Here is a 26143-nt window from a genome sequence, read left to right as displayed (position 1 = left end):
AAGCGGTGCCACACTAAATTTTTCCTTTTTAATTTTTCCCTTTTCAATTTTTCTATTCCCTTTTCCTTTTTCCTTTTGGTGGGCACGCTGAGGTACCAAGATGGAGTCTCTCCTCAGAAGAAAAACAAAGCCCGATCCTGCAGCAACCTAACAAAACCCCACCCCCCCACCCCAATCATCAAGACTGATGATACACGAAAGAAGAATAAGAAGACCCATAAAACTATACCCAACCCCAACCCTAACCCTGAACTTTAGGCCCAGAAAACTATGCCTAACCCTAACCCTAAACCTAAACTTTAGGCCCACAAAACCATACCTAACCCTAACCCTAAACCCAAACCTTAGGGAAATGGGGTTGCACCGTGGTATCGTATATGCAGGTACATCTTCGAGGTGCTGATTTGTACTTGCATTATGTATACAAAGTCTTCTCCGGCTCCCTCTCTCTCCCCCCAGGCGACATTCACCCCACCATCCCTCAAATCAAGAACCTAGCCCCAACTCCAACCCTCCTGATGTGACCATTGACTGCCCCTTGGCACAGGCTGTGTGTCTTAAACCCGTGTGCATGGTAGTGCATCTTGTTCCTTGGTCCAGAGCCTGACCGGACATGTAATTATTGCAATTGTCATGGTTACATCGATCCGGCTACTCTGTTCGGTGTGCCCAACTGAGGACTGCCTCTGCGCTTAAACCTAAACCGCGAGACCATAACACAGGTTGAAAACCACAGCCTCCCCAGGACCCCCTATAGATAAATTATTTCCATTCCCCCACTAGCTCCTCCTGACCACAGGAGGTAGCCAACACACCAGTCCATGGCCCGATGTCAACAGAAAATGTGACCTCCTCCCCACCTGCCATTACAACATAGGACAGCATGTCAAAATCCCCCTCTGGCCTGCTACAAGATCACCACTCTCCTGATGTACAGTAGGGGGCGACAACATGACCTGTTCCCCACACCTAATCAAGACTTGAAGAAGTCCACTGCTTCCTGCTTACCTGAGCATGCCAGAGCATGCCACAATTAGCCTTATTCACGGCCCGCCCACCTACTTCCGTTTCTCAGTTTTCCCCGGGTGCTGACTTCAATTTAGAAGGGGAAACTATACTGGACTTAAAGCCAACAAATCATTATTTCTAACAGTAAAGTAAATTATAGTGCTTTGTGCCGTTTAGTATCTTGTGTTCTTGATCATGCTAGCTGTATTTTATATACTTTACTATTCGGAAATTGCATTAAATTTGCGATTTCTGTGCTACTCCATAGGCTATGGTAGGATTTACCCCTTCAAAATGTGACTTCAGCACCTGTGGGATGCTTAGTGGGCGGGCCGTGAATTGGGCTAATTTGAAGCAGAACAACACAAGACTTCGACCCCCTGAACAACAACAACTGAGTAAGTAGAATATGGGCCCAGTGAAACTTAATGTTTAGTTATATAAATTTGCTTGACACACACATTAGAACACTATGTACTAGTTCATAGAATATGCCACAATCTGAATTAAATCCAGCACAGTACTTCAAACTCCTGAACAACAACATCTGAGCATGTAAACATGAACTCTTAGTGAACACATACACTTTGGAACATTATGTACCAGTATTATAGACCATGCCACGAATTGAATCAGACCCAACACAAGACTTCAACCTCCTGAACTACAACACCAGAGTAAGTAAACATGTACCCAGTAAAAATTTAATGTGAATCTCTACATTTAGTTGACACATATCTTAGGACATTTTGTACTTTTTAGACTGTTCCCAAACCCCAACTTATCCCAAACACAACTCGATTCCCTGCGTGTGACATGTTGCATGCCAGCAGATCTGCCACTTCCCATTGTTACATTAATTCCCAACCCAGTGCTGATGGCCACCCGACTGACATATACCGCAAGCTTGTACATCTACTACCTCCCCCAAACTCATTCCACCATGCGAACGTCGGAGCGAATTGCGACACGTCGCGAGCTTGTAGATCTGCTACCCTTCCAAACCACCACGCCATAATATGTTTTATTGACCTTGGGACACACGGAGGAATTTGATATACTCCTCCGGGCAGCCAGTGTGGAGAGCGTATAGTTTTAAAGGCCTGAAACGTTCTGAGAAGCACTGGTAACTACTGATGAGTGTGTTCTGAAATTATCACTGATCTGAGTATTTTTAAATGAGGCCGAGGGATATATAAAACACCTCCCCTAAACATACATCCCTCAGGGCCTCTTAGGCTTACAGAACGATGTGTTCTACTGCGCGACAACCCAACAGGACCACCGCAATGAAAAGGTTTCTCCGACTCGCAACAACTCAACAAAACAACCGCAATGAAAGGGCTTCTCTGAACATTGGACCGAACTCAGTGTGGATGGATGGAGCGACATGACCCCCCCTAACATCCCCCCCCCCCCCCCCCCCTACCAGCCACATCCCCACCTCCCAGTAGGTTGCTGTCAGTGATAGTGCATCTCCCAGGGTTTCCAAAGCGGTGCCACACTAAATCTTTCCTTTTTAATTTTTCCCTTTTCAATTTTTCAATTTTCCATTTTTCAATTTTTCAATTTTTCAATTTCCCTTTTCCTTTTTCCTTTTGGTGGGCACGCTGAGGTACAAAGATGGAGTCTCTCCTCAGAAGAAAAACAAAGCCCGATCCTGCAGCAACCTAACAAAACCCCACCCCCCCACCCCAATCATCAAGACTGATGATACACGAAAGAAGAATAAGAAGACCCATAAAACTATACCCAACCCCAACCCTAACCCTGAACTTTAGGCCCAGAAAACTATGCCTAACCCTAACCCTAAACCTAAACTGGCCCACAAAACCATACCTAACCCTAACCCTAAACCCAAACCTATGGGAAATGGAGTTGCACCGTGGTATCGTATATGCAAGTACATCTTCGAGGTGCTGATTTGTACTTGCATTATGTATACAAAGTCTTCTCTGGCTCCCTCTCTCTCCCCCCAGGCGACATTCACCCCACCATCCCTCATATCAAGAACCTAGCCCCAACTCCAACCCTCCTGATGTGACCATTGACTGCCCCTTGGCACAGGCTTTGTGTCTTGAACCCGTGTGCATGTTAATGCATCTTGTTCCTTGGTCCAGAGCCTGACCGGTGTGGTGGAAATTCACAAAGGACTAGATACTCAATATGTATCAAGGAGAAGACAAACTCAGAATAAGTTGAAAGTCAAGTAGAAAAAAAAGTTTAATCCAAGCTGATCATGATCAGGACGAGACAACACTTTGTCCAAAGAATAAAGAAAACTCATAACCATGTAAAAGTATCAAATAAAACTATCCATGGACAGGGTCAGAGCACAAACTGACAATGAGAATGACAATGACAATCTGATGCAGGGTGAGCAGTCCTTATATACAATCTCTCAGGACTGTAGAACAAAGGTGCACCTGCATGGGAAACATCCTGGGTGAAAATGATAGATGTGGCATGGGGTCAGCATAGGTCATAAGTAATGTTTATCAGTACGGAAGGAGTGGAGACAGTCCCAAGGGACAGGGTGGGATGTTGCGGTTTACCTGTCGTCTCATATAACATGCGACTCGGGATTTCACCTAGCCAGGCGACTCTGGGGGTCCGGGGGTAAGTGAGAGACAATGTTTGTTTTGTTTGGAACAGTGCCAGATGATCTACAGGGGAGAAGGCATTTTATCCGGTGACCGCTGCCACCCCTACTCTGTGTCTCAGTTAACCCAATCTGGGAACTCATCATCAAAGAAGTGTGACACCCCTCGGTCTGTCTCTCTTCCTTTGACATACAGTTAACCTTATGTTGACACAGTACACTATATTTTGCCAGTACATTCCCTCCTTTTAAACAATAATATTCTTATTGATTAACATACAAAATATATGGTTGATTAATACGTATGAAATAGATATACAATAACCCAAATGATAACAAAACCAAGCATACATAATAACCAATGTACTAATGACTAAATAAAATAACTAGAATGAATAATATAAATCACACATCTTCAGGAAAACACCTGTAATATCATTTTATCAAACACATCACACTTAATACAAGTTTTAAGACATGTCATCATTGAAATACACAGAGAAATAGCAAGGGCTGTTTTTTTTCTCGAGGGGAAAGTCCCTCTAGGTTGTAGCGAGCTTTATGAATATACAAAGTAAGGAAACTTTATTATGGTTTTACACTGAATATTTACTGAGAACATAAAAGAGTAAAAAAAACAAGAAACAACCCATTTGGAAGTAAGAGCCGTACATTCGGACAGATGTAATTCTAAATGTTGCAGTTAGGTGGTTGACAGAATGCTCACACAAGTGTCTCTTTCGTGGGCTCGTACCCAGAGAACGGCGTGACATAGTCAGGTACATAATTCAAATGGCGTAACCACAAACTGTCCTTCAGAGCCTCGGCGATCCAGTTGGTACCCGAACGGGTTGAGGTGGCCTTCGTTTAACCTTTGGTCAAAGACAGGCAGGTTGGTAGAGCGTTTGCAGCCTGCGGGCAGTGCCATTCGTAATAACCTTGTAAAGTGTCATGGGCAGGTCTTTTGAGATGTACAAGAAAGAGCAGTGTACAGGTTAGGGTAGTGGTAACAGCACATAGCTGTGTTATGGAGGGACGGTGATATGGAGGAGCTTAATGCAAACTGCGACTTGAGAGCGCTGTCCTCACGTCATCCGTTGTTGTGTCGCCAAACACCTCCTCCTCGCCCTCCTTTTGTCCTTCCATTGGTGGCGGTGGGCGGTAGCACTTGCAGTGGGACGTGTGGATCCTGGTGTTCCCTCAGTTACCTTGATGGCGATGTAGGTGATTAACAGCACCTGGAACAAATTTTGAACAGATACATAGCTGCCGATGGCAGCCGAAAGCAATACCCAATATCTGAGTCCCCGGAAGATGAGCCGCCACAGGCCAATTCTAGGTCAGCGTCTAGGAGGGGTCATCCCTCAGGTCAATCCTAGGAATGCAAGCAGCGTTAACAGTTTGGAGACAATTATGATCAAGCAATTCTGCGTCAACAGTGAATTCCTGTTTAACAAGGGTGCACATCTCTATGTTAATAGGAAGTAGTAAGCAACATAGCAGGCTTAAGAACATTGCAACATTTCACAGTGATATTAGACATGCAAAGCAATGGTGTGTTATAGCATAGCCAACGTGGCAGTGACAGGTGGCACATTTTAGAGTCATTAAGCAACAGCGAAACAGCATGGAGTGCATACACAGTCAGGTGCAAATAACACAAAACCACGTGAGGCACTCACAGGCCATCCACGTAAAACAACAATACTATCTAGGTCTGCCTTTAAAGCAGCGTTAAAGAGAGAAGGAACGTTGCAAGAACCCTTGGCTAGTCCAGGTATTACCTTGGAAGATGAACTCAACCCAAGACTGACTCGCCTCATCCGCTGGACACTATGAAAAGGATTCAAGAAGTTAATGGTACAACACTCTGGTGTTATTTGGGCGAGGATGGTGTATGAATTTGGCTCCACAGCTACCCTCTCAAAGACGGCACTGTTCGCATCATGCGGGTCCTCTCAGAATCTCCATGCGGTGGGTTTCTCCCTCGACAGGTGCCTTATAGACAAGTAAAATTGATTCATCACAAGGAACAATCACTGCTGCAGCTAGAAAAGATTGAAAACAGGCCTGTAAGTGCTCTTGGGTGTAAAGACACCCGGTCCAGTGTGTCCTCGTCATCTGTCAGTGTCACAGTCCCAACTACCATGTTTAGACCCATTTTGAAAAACCTTCTGCTCTAAGATTGTAGCAGTTTGTATTTTAGGGTCATATAGCTAGTGAAATGTTAAAAGTAGTCCAACTTTACTTAAGTAAAGGTGTCAACACTGCAATATATAAATAATCTGTTACAAAATAAGTTCTTCTAAATTGTATGGATGTGACATATTCACATACTAATAGGTGCTTATTGGCATGGGAGCATTGATAAACATAAAGGGATTAGAGCCTGTATAAAACATGCACTTCCTGCATCTAAATATAGATCAGCGGTTAGAATGAAGAAATACATTTTAAAATCTGCCAAGTCTGGCTCAAAAACGGACATATCAAACTATAGACCCATAAGCATCTTACCTGTTATATCAAAAGTGGCTGAAAAGTGGATTGTAAAGTCTATTGTTAAACATCTAGACAAAGGCTACACCCCTCTGCATCCTATGCAGTTTGGGTTTCGAGCCTTCCACTCCACTGAGTCAGCAAATTGCTTATTCATTGAAAAGTTAAAGTGTGCTTTGAACAAGGCCCCATGCGCAATGGCAGTATTTTTAGATTTCAAGAAAGCATTTGACTCTGTCAGCCATCAGGTCCTCTTGTCCAAACTAACACATTTCAACTTGTCCCCAGAGGCCATCAAATGGTTTACATCATACCTATCAAATAGAGAACAGTGTGTAAGCATAAATGGCATCAAGTCTCCTTATCACACTTGCTCGGTTGGTGTCCCCCAGGGATCAATAGTAGGACCAATTCTGTTTTCTCTGTTCATAAACGACCTACCTGATGTATGTAAAGATGTACATATCCAGATGTACGCAGATGATGCGGTTATACTGACTCATGGAAAGAGCTATGCAGAGGTGTCAACGGTTTTAACTTCTGTTCTGACCAGCGTTCAGGACTGGCTTACAGACTCATGCCTGCTCCTGAATGCAAAAAAGACGGTCTGCATGGCTTTTTCCAAAAGACCAGTTGTGATGGAGTCATCAAATGTGTTTCTGGGTGGAGAGGAACTTGAACTTGTGCCAGAGTTCAAGTACCTCGGGGTCATGTTAGACTCAACCCTAACCTTTAAAAAACATGTAAAAAAGGTTACAAACACAATCAAGTTCAACCTTCAGAACTTTAAACAAATCAGACCTTGTTTGGCAGTTAGTGCTGCTAAATCTTATCTCCAATGCATGATCCAATCACACATTGAGTACTGTTTCACAAACTGGTCTTGCACAGGTATAACGATTCTCAAACCCATTGAACAGCTATATAAGAGTGCGCTTAAGGTATTCGATAGGAAACCCCGCTCATATCACCATTGTAATATTCTTCAGAGGTACCGTTTTTTGAGTTTCGCTAATTTTAAGGTATTTAAACAGGTCAGTATCATATATAAGACCCTAAATGGTCTATGCCCACCTCCCCTAAAGGAATTCATAAAAAGGAAGCCCGACAGAGGACTCAATACTAGAGCAATCACTAGAGGGGATTGCGAAGTACCGTACCGGGTAACCGCTTTTGGAAAAAACACCCTTTCAGTGCAGGGATGTTCAATCTGGAATGACCTACCTCTAACAATAAGAGACTGTTTGTCATTTCCATCCTTCAAGTTCAATGTAAAAAAATGGTTAGTTGACAATCAAACCTGTGACCATGTATAGTTTTAAGAGTACAGCTCATGTCATGTACGTTTATTTTTAACTTTTCTTTTCTAATGTAGGGTACTGTTAGTAATATGTGTTGTTTTGTTGTTTTCTCTTGGTTGAGGAAAAATAGTATTTGTATGTATGTTCTTAGGCGCCCTCTCCTAATGTAGGGTTACTGTTTGTTGGTATGTATTGTTTTGTCTTCATGTGGGGACTACGGATGAAATTTAGCATTCTTGCTAATTCCGGCTTATTTACATTGCTTTCATGTAGTGTTCATTAATATGCATTGTCCCGTCTAAATAAACAAATAAAGTAAAGTAAAGTAAAGTTATTCCCCCTTACACCCTTTTTTTTTTTTTTTTTTTAAGCATTGTTTATTTACCGTGCGTGGTTATTCACCCTGTCAACATTAACCAATAATCTACATTTTGGGACATGGTTATTTCAGACCTTCCATCTAGCATAGGTCCCCTTTTCAGCGGTATCATCATTTTGAACGTTTTCTACGGCATCAATTACATCACAGACTTACTTGGTCAATAGTTTCCTGGCTTAAGTGTGTTGGTTGCATGGCTGTATGTTTGTGTTGTCACCTGAACTTTCCCTGATGCAGTGCAAAGCAGAAAGGACTTCCCCAGGCCCGGATTGCAACACCTGGTCAGGCCATCAATCAGCCTGGACACACCCACCTCTCCTGTCGTCTCTGTCGTCTCTATCGTCTCTGCGTCCCTCTCTCCTCTCTCTGGGCCGGCCGCTGGGCGGCTCCGGACAGTCGTTTCGCCAGTGGCCCTGGCGACCACAGTTGTGGCAGTACCCTTGCTTCCACAAACATTCGTTTCGCCAGTGCCCTTGGTGACCGCAGTTATGGCAGCTCCCTGGCTCCCAGAGTCCTTCGTCGTGGTCAGCGTTGTGGCTATTGTCAGAGCCATCATCAGAGCTACCGTGGCCTCTCCTTTTCCAGCCTCTGTTTCCCCTGCCTCCTCCGCGGACGGAGTTGTGAATCAGTTGGAGCATACCCTTCTCCATCGTGGCCTCTATCTTCTTCTTTGCTCTTACAGCCTTATCATTAATCACCTGTTCATAATGTTCAGCATGTGCTACACAATCAGCAAGTGTCGCAGTAGACCAGCCAACAAACTTTTGTTTAATTTCAGTTGAAATGTCCGGACGGAGGTTGGCTATGAAGTGGCTTCTCAGATGTGCCTCATATGGTGTAATCGGAATGACCCCCAGCTGGCCAGTAGGAATGCCACTGTTGATCCTGAATGCAGTTGTCAGACGGTCGAGGAAAACTTTGACTGGCTCGTCCGGTCTCTGTAGACAACCAGTCATTGCATTCACGTCCATCCTAGCTGGGTATTTCTCCCTAATGCTGTCACACAGAGCTCTCAAATAAGCCCTAAACTGGATGTTGTGGTGTGAGTCATAGTCGGCTTCTCTCAGGCGGACGTCTCGGGCTGGCCATCCGTCTGGCCTGACATTATTCCAAATAGTTCCCCCCTCTCTCTGTACGATCACACGCTGGAGCTCGTGAAGTGTGGGTTTCACATAGCGTACAGTGTCTGCGAGCTCTGTGGCGTATATCTCACCATTGTTCTCAAGTTTAGGCAGGTGGGAGAACACCTGGGCCATCTCGTTGATTGCCTGTGCACGATAAACAAGAGAGACACCTACCGGGCCCTGTACTTCCACCATAGGCATGGTAGTGCGAGCTGGAATTATGTCCTCACCTTCTTCTTCCTGGCACGTGTGGCTGGGAGTGTCATCTCTCTCGTCAAGCATCTCACTCCTCCCTCCGACGGCACCTTTCAGGAAACACGTGTTCTGGTCCCATTGTTCAGCACTTGGGCGACGCTGCATTCTCTGTCTCTCTCTCAAACGTGTGTGTCCATAAGGACCAGAGTCAGGGCTGGAGCCCCAAACTGCATCAGCATAACCAGGAGGGGCTTGGTAGTTGGGGGGTGCCCTGGGAAGTGACTGCGGAAGCGGGTGTATTTCTTCTCGGCCAGGCGGGGCAGGCGTCATGACCATAGGCACTGAGTCATGACGTGTTTGATCCCAACCTGGGCTACTGGGCGGTGGTCGAGACAGCAGTGGAATGAGGGGGGGCTGGAGTTGGGGGGTGCTCTGGGCAAAACCTTCTCTCAGCGTCTCCATCATGCTGGTAATGTCTCTCTGTAGTGCAGCACGGAGGTCAAAGGGGTTAGGAGCGGATGCCCCTGAAGCCGACGCCCCTCCTTCTCCCGATGATGTGGCAGTGGCTATGGCTGGATGTGCGTCGGCATACAGGCTGTTGGGGGTGGAGGCCGCTACGGGAGGGTGCTGGGGAGGCTCTTGGCTGGAGGAACTGGACGAGGAGGAGGCCGTTGAAGTCGTAGGTGATGGTGACGGTGGTGGCGGCGGTGGAGGGCTGGCTCCTGGCTGGGCAGCAGGTGGGGGTGCGAGCGGTGTGCAATCCAGTTCTGGGTCCACCCTTGAACAAGAAAGCAAAGCAGAACCAGTGCTGGGGTTACTTGCTCTTTGATAACCCCCTCTCAACATGCTTCTTTCCCTACTCTCTGCGACCTCTCTCCACTCAGAATAAGCCTTCCAGTTTGCAACAAACCTTTTTCCTTTCTCTCTCTCTCTATCCTTCAGTCTGGACTTGAGTTTGTCTAGCTGAGCTAAACTAAAACTTCCTCCCTCAGGGAATCCCAAATCATCAATCCAAACCTTTATTTGTGCTAAATTATTGGGGTCCCTGTCCCACATGAGCTTGAACTTTGGGTTTGTTTCAAATCCCTTTGATCTTTAGATATGGATTTCCCCATAATGAACAGTAGAGAAATACACTTTATAAAACAGAAGTAATAAAACAAATGCTGTTTTTTTTTTCTTTTTTTTTTTTAACAATTAATAGGACAACAATAATATCGGATAGCAGCAGTCCCAATAGTGATGTTTTGGGACAATAATAGCAGCAATACCAATAGAGTTTTTTTTTTTGTTTTTTTTTGACAATAATAGCAGCAATGTTTTTTTCTTTTATCAATTAATAATGAGAAGAAAATAATGAACAATTTATATATATATATACACACACACACACGCATATACACACGTGTGTATATATATACACATACACACATTCATCCATATACCTATATATTCACATTTCTTCAATTAACTAATAGAAAAAAGTAATAAAACAAATTGTATTCAGTGTTTCAATTAATTAAATAGTGAGAAGTAATAAATCAAATTGCATTCTGTGTGTTCTTCCTTTCACTTTTTTTTTAAATTATTATTATTTAATAGTGAATGACTAATTAGACCATTTTAAATGTCTAATAAAATGTATTTGTGTTTTAATATAATTTATCTTAATATAATTACCAGCAATATAACACTGATCATTTTGGCATCAATATAGCTCCAAGACAGTGAAGATCATTTTAAACACTAAATAATAATACTAATACGGGTAATAATAATAATAATTCCACTACAGTGAAAATAGTTTTGGCAGTATTATAACTCCATTATAGTGAACAGTTTTGGCAATATAACTCCTGCTAATGTTGGCACTACGAATAGCCCTAGCACCCCACACTTTTTTTTTTTTTCTACAATAAGTCAGACAAATAAAAATGTCAAGTCAGTAGTCCAGTCGGGGAAAAGAGATAGTCAGGAGGAAGCCCCTGGTTTGGGGTAAAATGCGCAAGGTAATATTCAATTATATCAACGTGAGTATCGTGAACGTAGCGAAGCCCATCTGAGTGAGGGCTAAAAGTATGAAACTCAGAACCGATAAGAGTAGTGGAGTGTCCAGGAGGCAGAGAGCCTATATAGAAGCACGTCAAAGCAGCGAGAGCTTCGATGTCAAGCAACTCAAGCAAACAGAAGAAAACCGTATCCAAGACAATCCACCAACGGGAGTCTGTATAAGAATGGTATGGCATAAGCACACGGCTGCAACCACTGAAGTACCGCACAAGAATAACGTAACCAAGAGTCCATATCACTAAAAAGAAAAGTAATAAAACGAGTAACAGGAGAGTGATAGATAACCAACCAACAAGGATTTGTGGCACAAAGGCACACAGACAAGACAAAGTCTGGGTCCTTGGGGTCAAAATGATCACACAAATCTTTGACAAGGGCTAAAGGCATGACCTTATGGCTGGCACTGAGACACAGATTTCCAACCTGTCGACAGGCATTTTTTTTCCTGTGCAGATTCCACACCGCAACTTTTAACGATGTGAACGTCTTCAACACCGCCCAGACTAAGGTGCTGGGTTAACCCTAACGTGCTTACCATGTTCCACGCCAAACGTGGCCAACCAGGCTATAACATAAACAGCCGTGTGAGCTACACTCCGTATATGAACATCCCACCTAGGTTCCCAAAGATTCCAGCGCTGACCCCCACCAACCCCTCCTTGGCGAGTCGAATAATTTTGCAGCCGCAGATGGGGAGGTATGGCAGAGAAAACTCTGGGTGATCAATCAGGAACCGCACCACGCATCCGCGACGTCCAGTCGTGGAATCCCACTTCGACAACAGAAATGTGGTGGAAATTCACAAAGGACTAGATACTCAATATGTATCAAGGAGAAGACAAACTCAGAATAAGTTGAAAGTCAAGTAGAAAAAGAAGTTTAATCCAAGCTGATCATGATCTGGACGAGACAACACTTTGTCCAAAGAATAAAGAAAACTCATAACCATGTAAAAGTATCAAATAAAACTATCCATGGACAGGGTCAGAGCACAAACTGACAATGAGAATGACAATGACAATCTGATGCAGGGTGAGCAGTCTTTATATACAATCTCTCAGGACTGTAGAACAAAGGTGCACCTGCATGGGAAACATCCTGGGTGAAAATGATAGATGTGGCATGGGGTCAGCATAGGTCATAAGTAATGTTTATCAGTACGGAAGGAGTGGAGACAGTCCCAAGGGACAGGGTGGGATGTTGCGGTTTACCTGTCGTCTCATATAACATGCGACTCGGGATTTCACCTAGCCAGGCGACTCCGGGGGTCCAGGGGTAAGTGAGAGACAATGTTTGTTTTGTTTGGAACAGTGCCAGATGATCTACAGGGGAGAAGGCATTTTATCCGGTGACCGCTGCCACCCCTACTCTGTGTCTCAGTTAACCCAATCTGGGAACCCATCATCAAAGAAGTGTGACACCCCTCGGTCTGTCTCTCTTCCTTTGACATACAGTTAACCTTATGTTGACACAGTACACTATATTTTGCCAGTACACCGGACATGTAATTATTGCAATTGTCATGTTAACATCGATCCGGCTACTCTGTTCGGTGTGCCCAACTGAGGACTGCCTCGCGCTTAAACCTAAACCGCGAGACCATAACACAGGTTGAAAACCACAGCCTCCCCAGGACCCCCTATAGATAAATTATTTCCATTCCCCCACTAGCTCCTCCTGACCACAGGAGGTAGCCAACACACCAGTCCATGGCCCGATGTCAACAGAAAATGTGACCTCCTCCCCACCTGCCATTACAACATAGGACAGCATGTCAAAATCCCCCTCTGGCCTGCTACAAGATCACCACTCTCCTGATGTACAGTAGGGGGCGACAACATGACCTGTTCCCCACACCTAATCAAGACTTGAAGAAGTCCACTGCTTCCTGCTTACCTGAGCATGCCAGAGTATGCCACAATTTGAAGCAGAACAACACAAGACTTCGACCTCCTGAACAACAACAACTGAGTAAGTAGAATATGGGCCCAGTGAAACTTAATGTTTAGTTATATAAATTTGCTTGACACACACATTAGAACACTATGTGCTAGTTCATAGAATATGCCACAATCTGAATTAAATCCAGCACAGGACTTCAAACTCCTGAACAACAACATCTGAGGATGTAAACATGAACTCAGTGAAACCTTTATGTAAAGTTTTATAAATTTAGTGAACACATACACTTTGGAACATTATGTACCAGTATTATAGACCATGCCACGAATTGAATCAGACCCAACACAAGACTTCAACCTCCTGAACTACAACACCAGAGTAAGTAAACATGTACCCAGTAAAAATTTAATGTGAATCTCTACATTTAGTTGACACATATCCTAGGACATTTTGTACTTTTTAGACTGTCCCCAAACCCCAACTTATCCCAAACACAACTCGATTCCCTGCGTGTGACATGTTGCATGCCAGCAGATCTGCCACTTCCCATTGTTACATTAATTCCCAACCCAGTGCTGATGGCCACCCGACTGACATATACCGCAAGCTTGTACATCTACTACCTCCCCCAAACTCATTCCACCATGCGAACGTCGGAGCGAATTGCGACACGTCGCGAGCTTGTAGATCTGCTACCCTTCCAAACCACCACGCCATAATATGTTTTATTGACCTTGGGACACACGGAGGAATTTGATCTACTCCTCCGGGCAGCCAGTGTGGAGAGCGTATAGTTTTAAAGGCCTGAAACGTTCTGAGAAGCACTGGTAACTACTGATGAGTGTGTTCTGAAATTATCACTGATCTGAGTAATTTTTAAATGAGGCCCAGGGATATATAAAACACCTCCCCTAAACATACATCCCTCAGGGCCTCTTAGGCTTACAGAACGATGTGTTCTACTGCGCGACAACCCAACAGGACCACCGCAATGAAAAGGTTTCTCCGACTCGCAACAACTCAACAAAACAACCGCAATGAAAGGGCTTCTCTGAACATTGGACTGAACTCAGTGTGGATGGACGGAGCGACATGACCCCCCAAACAAACCCCCCCCCCCCCCCCCCTACCAGCCACATCCCCACCTCCCAGTAGGTTGCTGTCAGTGATAGTGCATCTCCCAGGGTTTCCAAAGCGGTGCCACACTACATTTTTCCTTTTTAATTTTTTCCTTTTCAATTTTTCAATTTTTCAATTTTTCTATTCCCTTTTCCTTTTTCCTTTTGGTGGGCACGCTGAGGTACCAAGATGGAGTCTCTCCTCAGAAGAAAAACAAAGCCCGATCCTGCAGCAACCTAACAAAACCCCACCCCCCACCCCAATCATCAAGACTGATGATACACGAAAGAAGAATAAGAAGACCCATAAAACTATACCCAACCCCAACCCTAACCCTGAACTTTAGGCCCAGAAAACTATGCCTAACCCTAACCCTAAACCTAAACTTTAGGCCCACAAAACCATACCTAACCCTAACCCTAAACCCAAACCTTAGGGAAATGGGGTTGCACCGTGGTATCGTATGCAGGTACATCTTCGAGGTGCTGATTTGTACTTGCATTATGTATACAAAGTCTTCTCCGGCTCCCTCTCTCTCCCCCCAGGCGACATTCACCCCACCATCCCTCAAATCAAGAACCTAGCCCCAACTCCAACCCTCCTGATGTGACCATTGACTGCCCCTTGGCACAGGCTGTGTGTCTTAAACCCGTGTGCATGGTAGTGCATCTTGTTCCTTGGTCCAGAGCCTGACCGGACATGTAATTATTGCAATTGTCATGTTTACATCGATCCGGCTACTCTGTTCGGTGTGCCCAACTGAGGACTGCCTCTACGCTTAAACCTAAACCGCGAGACCATAACACAGGTTGAAAACCACAGCCTCCCCAGGACCCCCTATAGATAAATTATTTCCATTCCCCCACTAGCTCCTCCTGACCACAGGAGGTAGCCAACACACCAGTCCATGGCCCGATGTCAACAGAAAATGTGACCTCCTCCCCACCTGCCATTACAACATAGGACAGCATGTCAAAATCCCCCTCTGGCCTGCTACAAGATCACCACTCTCCTGATGTACAGTAGGGGGCGACAACATGACCTGTTCCCCACACCTAATCAAGACTTGAAGAAGTCCACTGCTTCCTGCTTACCTGAGCATGCCAGAGCATGCCACAATTTGAAGCAGAACAACACAAGACTTCGACCCCCTGAACAACAACAACTGAGTAAGTAGAATATGGGCCCAGTGAAACTTAATGTTTAGTTATATAAATTTGCTTGACACACACATTAGAACACTATGTACTAGTTCATAGAATATGCCACAATCTGAATTAAATCAAGCACATGACTTCAAACTCCTGAACAACAACATCTGAGCATGTAAACATGAACTCAGTGAAACCTTTATGTAAAGTTTTATAAATTTAGTGAACACATACACTTTGGAACATTATGTACCAGTATTATAGACCATGCCACGAATTGAATCAGACCCAACACAAGACTTCAACCTCCTGAAGAACTACAACACCAGAGTAAGTAAACATGTACCCAGTAAAAATGTAATGTAAATCTCTACATTTAGTTGACACATATCTTAGGACATTTTGTACTTTTTAGACTGTCCCCAAACCCCAACTTATCCCAAACACAACTCGATTCCCTGCGTGTGACATGTTGCATGCCAGCAGATCTGCCACTTCCCATTGTTACATTAATTCCCAACCCAGTGCTGATGGCCACCCGACTGACATATACCGCAAGCTTGTACATCTACTACCTCCCCCAAACTCATTCCACCATGCGAACGTCGGAGCGAATTGCGACACGTCGCGAGCTTGTAGATCTGCTACCCTTCCAAACCACCATGCCGTAATATGTTTTATTGACCTTGGGACACACGGAGGAATTTGATCTACTCCTCCGGGCAGCAGTGTGGAGAGCATATAGTTTTAAAGGCCTGAAACGTTCTGAGAAGCACTGGTAACTACTGATGAGTGTGTTCTGAAATTATCACTGATCTGAGTAATTTTCAAATGAGGCCCAGGGATATATACCAGTAAGACTCCCTAATCGGGAGATAAGCGACGTTGGTCGCTTATCTCTACAAATAGGCCAAAAGTTTGTTTTACCAATTATCAAGACATACGGGCAGTTGACAGTTTGCCATGGTTACTCATTGAAGTTGAATCTCCATATATGGAGATAACCTACGCATCACACTAAGTCTGACCTCACCAGCCCATATTTGGGCATGAGCAACTTATGTCTCCATATATGGAGATATGATGACATCACACCCCTTACCAAAAAGTAGTAAACTTCAAGTTTACTTTTCTAAGTATACTTAAGTCAACTTTGAGTATATTTCTTAAGTATACTTTAAGTACAAGTATACTGATATTTATGTACAAGTAGTATACTAACAAATGTACTAGTTAGTGTACTAGTTAGTATACTTACAGTATACCTACAGTACTAAAAGCAACCTGAATTGGCCCACTTTTGAGTATACTCGAGTAAACTCTAAGTTTACTTAAAGTATACATGAAGTATATATGAGTATACTTAAATTATTGTATTCATACACTAGAATTGTGCTATTCCCTTACTTAAAATAAACCATTCATATACTCAGATGTATACTTAAGTACACTACTTATTTACTTGAATTGCACTTCTCTATACGAGAGGTATACTATGGTCATACTTGAACTGCACTACATTTAAATTTGAAGTATTACCATTTATATACGTAAAACATACTATGCGTGAACTTAATGTACACTACTCTTTTACCTGCAGTGTACTTGAATAGCACTTTTATTGTACTTGAGGTATACTAAGGTCATATGAACTGCACTACTTGTAACCTTGAAGTATACCATTTATATACTCAAACTATACTATGCATGAACTTAATGTGCACTACTCTTTTACCTCTAGTGTACTTGAATTGCACTTTTCTTATAAATGAGTTATACTACGTTTATATTTGAACAGCACTTTTTTCATACTTGAAGTATACCATTTATATAGTCGGAACATACTATGCATGAACTTAATGTACACTACTCTTTTAACTGCAGTGTACTTGAATTGTACTACGTTTACATTTGAACAGCACTATTTCATACTTGAATTATAACGGTTATATACTCAAAACATACTATGCGTGGACTTAATGGACACTACTCTTTTACTTGAATTGCACTATTCTTATACTTGACGTATACTACGTTTATATTTGAATTGCATTAATTTTAAACTTGAAGTATACCATTTATATACTCAAAACATACTTGATGTACACTACTCTTTTACTTGCAGTGCACTTGAATTGCACTTTTCATTTACTTGAGGAAGACTATGGTCATACTTGAATGGCACTTTTCTTTTACTTGAGGTATACTATGGTCATACTTGAACTGCACTACTTTTAAACTTGAACCATACCAGTTATATACTCAAAACATACTATGCGTGAACTTAATGTACACTACTCTTTTACTTGCAGTGCACTTGTCTTATACTTGACGTAAACTACGTTTATATTTGAACTGCACTATTTTCGTACTCGAGGTATACCAATTATATACTCAAAACATACTATGCGTGATTTTAATGTACACTACTCTTTTACTTGCAGTGCACTTGTCTTATACTTGACGTAAACTACGTTTATATTTGAACTGCACTATTTTCGTACTCGAGGTATACCAATTATATACTCAAAACATACTATGCGTGATTTTAATGTACACTACTCTTTTACTTGCAGTGCAATTGAATTGCACTCTTCTTTTACTTGAGGTATACTATGGTCATACTTGAACTGCACTACTTTTGAACTTGAACCATACCAGTTTTATACTCAGAACATACTATGCGTGAACTTCATGGACACTACTCTTTTACTTGAATTGCACAATTCTTATACTTGAGGTATACTATGGTCATACTTGAACTGCACTACTTTTAAACTTGAAGTATACCATTTATATACTCAAAACATACTATGCGTGAACTTAATGTACACTACTATTTTACCTGCAGTGTACTTGAATTGAATGTTTCTTATACTTGAAGTATACCAGTTATATACTCAAAACATACTAGGCGTGAACTTAATGGACACTACTCTTTTACTTGCATTGTACTTGAATTGCACTTAGCTTATACTTGACATACACTACGTGTATATTTGAACTGCACTATTTGTATACTCGAAGTATACCATTTATATACTCAACACATACTGTGCGTGAACTTAATGTTCACTACTCTTTTACCTGCAGTGCACTTTAATTGCACTTTTCTTATACTTGAGGTATACTATGGTCATACTTGAACTGCACTATTTTCATACTCGAGGTATACCATTTATATACTCAAAACATACTATGCGTGAACGTCATGGACACTACTCTTTTACTTGAATTGCACTATTCTTATACTTGAGGTATACTATGGTCATACTTGAATTGCACTATTTTCATACTCGAGGTATACCATTTATATACTCAAAACATGCTAGGCGTGAACTTAATGTACACTTGCTGTGTACTTGAATTGCACTTTTCTTATACGTGAGGTATACTACTTTTATACTTGAAATGCACTATTTTAATAATTGAAGTATACCATTTATATACTCAAAACATACTATGCGTGAACTTAATGTACACTACTCTTTAACTTGCAGTGTACTTGAATTGCACGTTTTTTATACTTTACGTATACTATGTTTATACTTGAACTGCACTATTTTCATACTTGAAGTATAACATTTATATACTCAAAACATACTTGAATTGCACTTTTCTTATACTTGAGGTATACTATGTTTACACTTGAACTGCACTATTTTCATTGTAGCGACGGGGTGCAACTAATTAATATTCTGCATAATGTTCTGCATAAGTATTGTAATGGTTAAAGAAAGACAGAGTGTGAAATATTATAGCTTTGGAAATGGAGGACTGTATATTCTGGAGTTGAGGTTATGCCCACCACAGGGCTCCAGTCAAAGAGCAGTAATCAATGATGACACTTGATGGTGTTTTATGTGGTTTTTATAAAGGAGGTAGTTGGCGGACACAAACATACACAATGATGAATGGTATCTGAAAATATAGAAATAATACATAAGGATAAGGAGACAATAAACAATATGCAGTAGTAACCTACACAAACATAGCATATTACTGAAATGAGCCATGCACTCATGTGCCAGCTTAGACCCAGCATGCACTCACACACAGGTTAGACTAGGGCCTGTTAGCTTAGCCACTACCACATGAACCATTATTGCTCTGCAGGACAGAAAACAACGACTAGGGCCTGTTAGCTTAGCCACTGAAGTTTAGCTAGCAAACACAATTACAAAAACAAACTTTTTAAACCATGCACAGATCAATTCTGACACAATGAACTGTTACCACATGAACCATTATTGCTCTGCAGGACAGAAAACAACTCACTTTGTCAAGAACGCATTCTTATGTGCATATGTTTGTGTGTGGCTGCACTCATGCATGTAAACAGTTGGGGTCCTCTGTTCTAGTGGTGCCCAAACAACTGCCTCAACTAAAGTGTCACCTGGGTCCTGATCAGAGGGTACCTGAGGCATGCATGCCTGCTCTAAATGGGGACAATAAAGGTGGTGATGGGGATTTTTGTGGGGGGGGGGGGGGGGGGGGGGCTGATGTTTGGTGTTTGGTGTTGCTGAACTGTCTGTAGATTTCACTCTGAATGTGTAGACTTGCCGGTCCCATTATATACCTACAAATGAACAGATAAAGCACATTAGTTATGGGAGTCAACAGTAGTAATATACTTTGAATTGACAAGTAGAATACCAAGATTTGTGAAGATAATGTAAAGCTGTTATTTGTAAAACCCTTACCTTTGTCTGTTCTCCTCCCAGGGTGGTGTTCGGGCAAAAGAGTTCCCTCCGGGAACACGCACCCTATTTATAGTCCTGGGAGGGTGAAGCTAAGTGGGAAGTGGATAGAGGGGAGATTGAGAATGATTCTAATGCATTTAATAATGTATGGTGGGTGTACACATTTAGTGGGCATAGTGGTAATTGGAGATATGAATTAAAGGAGCATATCCATGTGCTAGTGTTTTAAGTACTTGTGTATTATTAAATGCATTAGAATCATTCTCAATCTCCCCTCTATCCACTTCCCACTTGGTTTCACCCTCCCAGGCCTATAAATAGGGTGTGTGTTCCCGGAGGGAACTCTTTTGCCCGGGCACCATTAGAACAGAGGACCCCAACTGTTTACATGCATGAGTGCAGCCACACACAAACATATGCACATAAGAATGCGTTCTTGACAAAGTGAGTTGTTTTCTGTCCTGCAGCGCAATAATGGTTCATGTGGTAACAGTTCATTGTGTCCGAATTGATCTGTGTGTGGTTTAAAAAGTTTGTTTTTGTAATTGTGTTTGCTAGTTAAACTTCAGTGGCTAAGCTAACAGGCCCTAGTCTAACCTGTGTGTGAGTGCATGCTGGGTCTAAGCTGGCACATGAGTGCATGGCTCATTTCAGTAATATGCTATGTTTGTGTAGGTTACTACTGCATATTGTTTATTGTCTCCTTATCCTTATGTATTATTTCTATATTTTCAGATACCATTCATCATTGTGTATGTTTGTGTCCGCCAACTACCTCCTTTATAAAAACCACATAAAACACCATCAAGTGTCATCATTGATTACTGCTCTTTGACTGGAGCCCTGTGGTGGGCATAACCTCAACTCCAGAATATACAGTCCTCCATTTCCAAAGCTATCATATTTCACACTCTGTCTTTCTTTAACCATTACAATACTTATGCAGAATATTAATTAGTTGCACCCCCTTGCTACAATGAAAATAGTGCAGTTCAAGTATAAACATAGTATACCTCAAGTATAAGAAAAGTGCAATTCAAGTATGTTTTGAGTATATAAATGGTATACTTCAAGTATGAAAATAGTGCAGTTCAAGTATAAACGTAGTATACGTAAAGTATAAAAAACGTGCAATTCAAGTACACTGCAAGTAAAAGAGTAGTGTCCATTAAGTTGACGCATAGTATGTTTTGAGTATATAACTGGTATGGTTCAAGTTTAAAAGTAGTGCAGTTCAAGTATGACCATAGTATACCTCAAGTAAAAGAAGGGTGCAATTCAAGTGCACTGCAGGTAAAAGAGTAGTGTACATTAAATTCATGCATAGTATGTTTTGAGTATATAAATGGTATACCTCGAGTATGAAAATAGTGCAGTTCAAATATAAACGTAGTATACGTTAAGTATAAGACAAGTGCAATTCAAGTAAAAGAGTAGTGTCCATTAAGTTCAGGCATAGTATGTTTTTAGTATATAACTGGTATGGTTCAAGTTTAAAAGTAGTGCAGTTCAAGTATGACCATAGTATACCTCAAGTATAAGAAAAGTGCAATTAAAGTGCACTGCAGGTAAAATAGTAGTGTACATTAAGTTCACGCACAGTATGTTTTGAGTATATAAATGGTATACTTCAAGTTTAAAAGTAGTGCAGTTCAAGTATGACCATAGTATACCTCAAGTAAAAGAAAAGTCTAATTCAAGTATGACCATAGTATACCTCAAGTAAAAGAAAAGTGCGATTCAAGTGCACTGCAAATAAAAGAGTAGTGTACATTAAGTTCATGCATAGTATATTTTGAGTATATAAATGGTATACTTCAAGTAAGAAAATAGTACAGTTCAAGTATAAACGTAGTATACCTCAAGTATAAGAAAAGTGCAATTCAAGTACACTGCTATTAAAAGAGTAGTGTACATTAAGTTCACGCATAATATATTTTGAGTATATAAATGGTATACTTCAAGTTTAAAATCAATGCAATTCAAATATAAACGTAGTATACGTCAAGTATAAGAATAGTGCAATTCAAGTAAAAGAGTAGTGTCCATTAAGTTCATGCATAGTATGTTCCGAGTATATAAATGGTATACTTCAAGTATGAAAAAAGTGCCGCTCAAATATAAACGTAGTATACCTCATGTATAGGAAAAGTGCAATTCAAGTACACTAGAGGTAAAAGAGTAGTGCACATTACGTTCATGCATAGTATAGTTTGAGTATATAAATGGTATACTTCAAGGTTAAAAGTAGTGCAATTCAAATATAAACGTAATATACGTGACGTACAAGAAAAGTGCAATTCAAGTAAAAGAGTAGTGTCCATTAAGTTCACGCATAGTATGTTAAAGTATAAACGTAGTATACGTCAAGTATAAAACATGCAATTCAAGTACACTGCAAGTAAAAGAGTAGTGTCAATTAAGTTGACACATAGTATGTTTTGAGTATATAACTGGTATGGTTCAAGTTTAAAAGTAGTGCAGTTCAAGTATGACTATAGTATACCTCAAGTAGAAGAAGAGTGCAATTCAAGTGGACTGCAAGTAAAAGAGTAGTGTACATTAAATTCACGCATAGTATGTTTTGAGTATATAAATGGTATACCTTGAGTATGAAAATAGTGCAGTTCAAATATAAACGTACTATACGTCAAGTATAAGACAAGTGCAATTCAAGTAAAAGAGTAGTTTCCATTAAGCTCACGCATAGTATGTTTTGAGTATATAACTGGTATGGTTCAAGTTTAAAAGTAGTGCAGTTCAAGTATGACCATAGTATACCTCAAGTATAAGACAAAGTGCAATTAAAGTGCACTGCAGGTAAAAGAGAAGTGTACATTAAGTTCACGCACAGTATGTTTTGAGTATATAAATGGTATAGTTCAAGTTTAAAAGTATTGCAGTTCAAGTATGACCATAGTATACTTCAAGTAAAAGAAGAGTGCAATTCAAGTGCACTGCAAGTAAAAGAGTAGTGTACATTAAGTTCATGCACAGTATGTTTTGAGTATATAAATGGTATACTTCAAGTTTAAAAGTAGTGCAGTTCAAGTATGACCATAGTATACCTCAAGTAAAAGAAAAGTGCAATTCAAGTATGACCATAGTATACCTCAAGTAAAAGAAAAGTGCAATTCAAGTATGACCATAGTATACCTCAAGTAAAAGAAAAGTGCAATTCAAGTGCACTGCAAGTAAAAGAGTAGTGTACATTAAGTTCATGCATAGTATATTTTGAGTATATAAATGGTATACTTCAAGTTTAAAATTAATGCAATTCAAATATAAACGTAGTATACGTCAAGTATAAGAATAGTGCAATTCAAGTAAAAGAGTAGAGTCCATTAAGTTCATGCATAGTATGTTCCGAGTATATAATTGGTATACTTCAAGTATGAAAAAAGTACCGCTCAAATATAAACGTAGTATACCTCATGTATAAGAAAAGTGCAATTCAAGTACACTAGAGGTAAAAGAGTAGTGCACATTAAGTTCATGGATAGTATAGTTTGAGTATATAAATGGTATACTTCAAGGTTAAAAGTAGTGCAATTTAAATATAAACGTAGTATACGTCACCTATAAGAAAAGTGCAATTCAAGTAAAAGAGTAGTGTCCATTAAGTTCACGCATAGTATGTTAAAGTATAAACATAGTATACTATACCTCAAGTATAATAAAAGTGCAATTCAAGTACATTCAAAGTAAAAGAGTAGTGTACATTACGTTCACACATAGTATATTTTCAGTATATGAATGGTATACTTCAAGTATGAAAATAGGGCAGTTCAAGTATAAACATAGTATACGTCAAGTATAAAAAACATGCAATTCAAGTACACTGCAAGTTAAAGAGTAGTGTATATTAAGTTCACGCATAGTATATTTCTAATATATAAATGAAGTAGGAAAATAGTGCAGTGCAAGTATAAATGTAGTATACCTCAAGTATAACTAAAGCGCAATTCAAGTACACTGCAAGTAAAAGAGTTGTATACAGTAAGTTCACACATAGTATGTTAAGAGTATATAAATGGTATACTTCAAGTAAGAACATAGTACAGTTCAAGTATAAACGTAGTATACCTCAAGTATAAGAAAGGTGCAATTCAAGTACACTGCTAGTAAAAGAGTAGTGTACATTAAGTTCACGCATAGTATGTTTGGAGTATATAAATGGTATACTTCAAGTATGAAAATAGTGCAGTTCAAGTATAAATGTAGTACACCTCAAGTATATATAAGTGGAAGTGCAATATAAGTAAATACGTAGTTTACTTTAGTATACATCTGATTATATGAATGGTTTATTTGTAAAGGAATAGTACAATGTATACTTGAAATGAAGGAAAAGTATAGGTATACTAGAGTATACTTAAACCTTTGCTGTGTACTCGTCAGTATAAACTAAGTATACTTTTGCTAAGTATATTCCTGATAGTACATTCTAAGTAAACTGAAAAGTATACTTACCGAAGTATTAGTTTATACAAAGTATACTTAGTTCATAACAAGTATACTCAGAGTATATTTAAGTATACTAGTTTTTGGTAAGGGACAGTCCTCAGCCGATGATGTGGCGTGATGTCATACAATACACAAACGAGCCCTACAGCTACAGTATAAAGGGGCAATTCTTGCCAGGAAAGAAGCATTTCTTCGACTCAGACCTTATCGCCAGGGTTGGCTTATAGCAGCTGTCGGTAGGACCATATATGGATTCTGTTAGTGTGGATCTCCTAACAGGGTATCATCTGGGATACAATCCCTTTTATGCCCATATATGGAGATCCCTAACAGAATCCCTTTCATGCCCATATATGGAGATCCCTAACAGAATCCCTTTTATGCCCATATATGGAGATCCCTAACAGCATCCCTTTTATGCCCATATATGGAGATCACTAACAGCTAACAGAATCCCTTTTATGCCCATATATGGAGATCCCTAACAGAATCCCTTTTATGCCCATATATGGAGATCCCTAACAGAATCCCTTTTATGCCCATATATGGAGATCCCTAACAGAATCCCTTTTATGCCCATATATGGAGATCCCTAACAGAATCCCTTTTATGCCCATATATGGAGATCCCTAACAGAATCCCTTGTATGCCCATATATGGAGATCCCTAACAGAATCCCTTTTATGCCCATATATGGAGATCCCTAACAGAATCCCTTTTATGCCCATATATTATGGAGAAATCCCTGCTCTGAGTATCTGACATCAGTGTGATGTCACCTGTTTATGCCCATATATGGAGATCCCTGCTCCGCGTATCTGGTTGCTATGGTAAACAGTTGGTTGCTAGGGTAAAAAAACATGGTTGCTATGGTAAACAGTTGGTTGCTAGGGTAAACAGTTGGTTGCTAGGGTAAAACCATGGTTGCTAAGGTGGTTGCTAACGTACACTAACAGACCAGCAACAACAGACTGTTGCCACAGCAACGTACACAAAGGTTTGTGTACACATGTGGTGTGATGTCATACTGATGCGGAGATATGAGCAGGGCAAAGGTGTGACGTGTGACCGACGGACGGACGGACGGCCGGTGGAGGTTTTCATAGTAAACTGCTCCCTGACGGTCGCAAAAACACCTCCCCTAAACATACATCCCTCAGGGCCTCTTAGCAGTAGCCGCGACCCTCAGAATAATCATATTTTAACTGGGGTCCCCCAACCTGACGAGCATTAAGAATTGAGGCGTTACATTTGGTATAACACGGTCATTTTGTGGAAATAGCACATCTACATCGCGAGGCGTTGTGAGCATGTTGATCGGCTATTTTCACAATTTCTTTCTAATATTTGACAATTTGGAGAACGTATAATTTGTCATTTTAGAGGTATTAAAAAGTCCTTAAATTGTCACTTTAGAAATCTATATAGTTAAACTTTATGTTGGTTTACAGTTGAGTGAGAAACCTTTTTACTGAGTCGAGTCAACTTTCAAAAATCACAAGTCGTTAATGATAGTGTGTGTGCGTGCGGTGCGCGTGCGTGCGTGCGTGCGTGCGTGTGTGTGTGCATGTGTACCTTCCTGTCCGACACCAGTAGGGACAGCGAGGGCAGGGCTATGGGTTT

This window comes from Nannobrachium achirus (assembly GCF_963921795.1).
Source record: "Nannobrachium achirus genome assembly, chromosome: 3".
Taxonomy (NCBI): domain Eukaryota; kingdom Metazoa; phylum Chordata; class Actinopteri; order Myctophiformes; family Myctophidae; genus Nannobrachium; species Nannobrachium achirus.
The sequence above is the reverse complement of the archived record's forward strand: the minus strand, read 5'-3'. Positions refer to the sequence as shown.